Source organism: Eptatretus burgeri, unplaced genomic scaffold, assembly GCF_056783735.1.
Source record: "Eptatretus burgeri isolate ZD-2024b unplaced genomic scaffold, Ebu_testis_v1 Ebu_testis_scaffold_73, whole genome shotgun sequence".
In the NCBI taxonomy this organism is placed as follows: domain Eukaryota; kingdom Metazoa; phylum Chordata; class Myxini; order Myxiniformes; family Myxinidae; genus Eptatretus; species Eptatretus burgeri.
Window position 1 is genome coordinate 21,771 of NW_028222023.1, and position 4,354 is coordinate 26,124.

Sequence of the window (4,354 nt, forward strand, 5' to 3'; positions counted from 1 at the left end):
GAAGATTGCTGGGAAAGATTGTACATTCTCGCAAATGAATATTTAATATTTTCAATATTAATAAATTATATTTGTTTTTGTTTACAATTACTTGATTCTGGTGCAAAGAAAGAATAAAAGAGATGTAAAGGGGGGTATGTTGGGGGGGGAGGAGGGTGGGTGCGCTCCCCCAGTGACCCATCACCACCCCCTCATCCCATCCCTCCCCTCCCCATGTGTGTGTGTGGGGAAGGGTGGGGGGTGGGATGAGGGAGGTGGTGGGTCAAAGGTGGGGGGGCGCACCAGAGGGGGATGGGGGGGTGGGGCTTGTGTGGGGCGGGGCTTCGGTGGGGGCTTGTGTGGGTGGGGTGTGTGTGGGAAGGGCTTGTGTGGGCGGGGTGTGTGTGTGGGTGGGGCTTGTGTGGGTGGGGCTTGTGTGGGCGGGAGGGGTTTATGTGGGTGGAGCTTGTGTGGGAGGGGTTTATGTGTGTGGAGTTTTTGTGTGGAGCTTGTGTAGGCAGGGCTTATGTGGGAGGGGTTTATGTGGGCAGGGTTTATATGGGCAGGGGTTTATGTGGGTGGAGCTTGTGTGGGAGGGGTGAATGTGGATGAGGCTTATGTGGATAAATGGATGGGTGGAGAGATGGGGGATGGGTGGATGAGTGGAGCTTGTGTGGATGGGTGGATAATTTTTAATTAAATAAACATGTTGTGTGTGTGGGGAACTAATTAACTAATCTACTAATTATGTGAATATGATGAATATGGGTGGAGCTTGTGTGGGGTTTGTGTGTGTAGAGCTTGTGTGGAGTTTTTGTGTGGAGAGATTGTGTGGAGCTTGTGTGGGGTTTGTGTGGGGTTTGTGTGGGCAGGGCTTCGTTGGGAGGGGCGTGTGTGGGCGGAGTCAAAAAGGGCAGGAGTCAAAAATTTCAATTTATTGGAGCTTGTGGGGGGTGTGTGGTGGGGTTTGTGTGTGGGTTTGTGTGGGCGGGGCTTGTGTGGGCCGGGGGCTTGTGTGGGTGGGGCCAAAAAGGGGCGGAGTCAAAAATTTCAATTTATCTTTGTATTTTGTAATTCCTGTGAATAAAATGAACCTAAAATCTCTTTCCCCTTCCAAATCTATATATCTTATAAGTCCAAGGAACACGTATCTAATACATCAACAATTTTAAAAAGCTCGTTGGTCCATCTTTTCGTATAACCTTTTTCAAAATGAGATTTCCACCGATATATTCTTCACGATATCACCAACTTTGAACTTAGGTTTTCTGACATTAATCTCTTTTTCATATTTTAATTTTGCAAATGTTTCTGATGGTTTCATATTTGTTGACGTGTGAATCGTGTCATTATACTTATCCACAATATCTTGAATAAAAAGATGACCATTGTTTGTGAACCGAGTTGTGTGAATTTTTTATATAGTCTCTCTTTTAGGTGATTAAAGCACGTTCAACAACAACTGCCTTCCTCTTCATTAAAGGTACTGTATAATGTAATACTGTTATTTTTTAGAAAATTCATAAATGTCTTGTTATAAAACTCTCTACCCTCATCAGTCCACAATTTTTTAAGGTTTTCTCTTACTTTTATTAAATATCTGTTGAAAAGCTAACATAAGAGTATTACCTGTTTTGTTTTTTAAAGGGACAACCCACACATATCTACTCCTCAAATCAATAACGGTTAAAAGCATACTTGTACCCTTATCATTATTGAGTTCAATCAAATCAACATGAACCCAGATATAATCAACTTCCTTGGAATAAACTTTCCTTCTCTGAAACTTTGTGAATATTGGTTTATGTAATTCATCAGCTAATTGCTCTTCAGTCTTAATGGCATCATTAGAGCCTATAAGTTTTTTTAAATTTCCAAGTCCAAGTTTCAATTTAGCACTAATCATCTTCTTCACGATGAACCTATCAACTTTTTCTCTCAAGGTTGGATTTTGTATCAGAGACAAATTATATAACATTTCTCTACTCCTATCGGCTTCATGCGTTTTCTTCCAACGTTGTGGTATTCCCATAATCAATATCGTGTCTCATGCACACTTCATCAACTCTATTGATTGGTTTACTCCAGGATTTAGGATTGTCTGCCTCATCTAATCTTTTATCCAAGTTTGTGCCTGGACCACAGAAAGAATACCCTGGAAGATGTAATTCCCCTGAGTATTCCAGTAGTTGTAAATTTACTTCCTGATAAAAACTTTTGTAATATCTCCTCCGAGTTTGTGTTTGGAGATAAATTGATTTTTTTTTGAACCACACACCGAACATATACCTTTTTGTATAACCCTGTTATTTTTACTTTTAATATATGAAATATTTTTAGTATTAGTTTTCTTTTTACATTTGAGACAATAACTCATTTATTTATGAGAAAAATTCCTGCAGAGTGCAAAAACCTTTTTAGTTTCCAACATGCACATTTGAATCTTAATTTTTAAAACATAAAGAATCCTTAGACATGCCTTCACTCTCTCCTCCATTTATTTAAGAAAAAAAAAATGAAAAACTTGAATCAAAATCCATATCTTGTCGATGCTAATAGTCTTGTCGAAAGTATTGCAAATAGACTTACCAATTCTTTGTTTTCCTCCTCGGTGGGTTGAGTTATTTTCTGTAATACCCTTAATCTTTTTTTAATCTCACTGGTTTCCATATTTTGATATTTATTTTGTCTCGCTCTTTCCTCCCTCTCCTCCTTCTCTCTCTTCTCCCTTCCTCCCTCCTTCTTTCTTCTCCCTCTCTCCCTCCCTCTCTCTTCTCTCTCTCCTCCTCTTCTTCTTCTTCTTTCCTCCCTCCTTCTCTCTCTTCTCTTTTTCCTCCTTCTCTTTCTTCTCCCTCTTCTCCTTTTCCTCCTCTTCCCTCTCTTCTTCAACTCCTTCCTCATCCACTTACTATCAGCAGATAAATCGAAAACACACCCCATAGAATATTATACATATATTCATCAGGATTTCTTGTTATTCCTGTATCCAAAATAATTTTTTTTACAACAGGAAACCAATAAAATTTCTTTTGAATTTCTAAAAGAGCCTTACCTTTTCTTAACTTTATAATTTTTTCATTATTTAACATTCTAATTAAATCTAAAGTTGTCGGTTTATCAACATCAGCATAATGCCAATCTTTTATTGAAAATACCTCATTCTTATGTTGGAGAACATATTTATTAAAATACCGAATACCCTTTTCTTGAAGGTATGCTTGGACACAGAAATGATAATTTTCTTGAAGCCTTCTTGCTGTCATTTATGTATTAGAAATATATGTTAGAATAATATTATGGCATGAAACACCTCCCCATCTTCCCATAGTTAAATAATTTTGTATTTCCTTACTTATTATATATAATCCTGTTTTTTCTGTTTTCATGAGATAAACAAAGGCAACAACCATTATTATATTTACCCTTATTAAATTCTTTTATTTGTTGTTTACTAATCGTAGCCCCACAAAACTCATTCTCGATACCAAGTGGATAATATTCTTCCTTACGAGACTGATTTAATTGTTCCAGGTCTTCGAGGTTAATTTTAAATGACCAATTATACCCTAAATCATTCATATCATACCCCCATTGTTCTATTCTCATACAAACGATACGCCCTTCTTTATAAAAATTTATTTTAATTCGAACTGTGAATTCTGTATGACCTGGAGATAATATCAACACTTCTGTATCTTTGGAATACACGGCTGTTTTATTTAAGGATATATATTGTGATAAATCGCTTAATCTCACCAAGTCATTCGCGTCAGTCGGGCTTGGATAATTTTTTAATTTATAAGCATTTTTCATGTTAATATTTTTTGTTATATTATATTTATGTCGTTCAGCCTGTGCCTTTGTGTAATAATTTGATAAATCAATATCCAGTTCTTGAGATACACCAAAGATAGAACCATCTTTACCAACATAAGTCATTTATATTAGATTAAAAAATAATATCATAAAATTTTTTATTTTTGTTGAGTTGAAATAACACATATAGGCATAATTGGCCACAACACTTGGAATTTAATTCTTGGACTTGAAATGTTTGATAAACACCATTCTGTAAGAATTTTATGACTTCAACAGGTGGTGGAAGACCAAAACTATCAAAATAATATTTGTCTTGACTATTAAAAATACAAAACCCAATGAGAACCGTTCCCATTATTATCTTCTAAGTTCATAATAATATTCTTTGTATGTTTCGGCACATTTGTTAATTCATCTCTCATACAAATAACCACATTATGAATTTTTAATTTCTTACAATATTTGACAAGTTGTAAATTTGATGTTGTATTCTTTCCAAATTCTTTCAACCACTCATCAATGCTCATTTATTTATTAGAAAGATATAATCCATTAC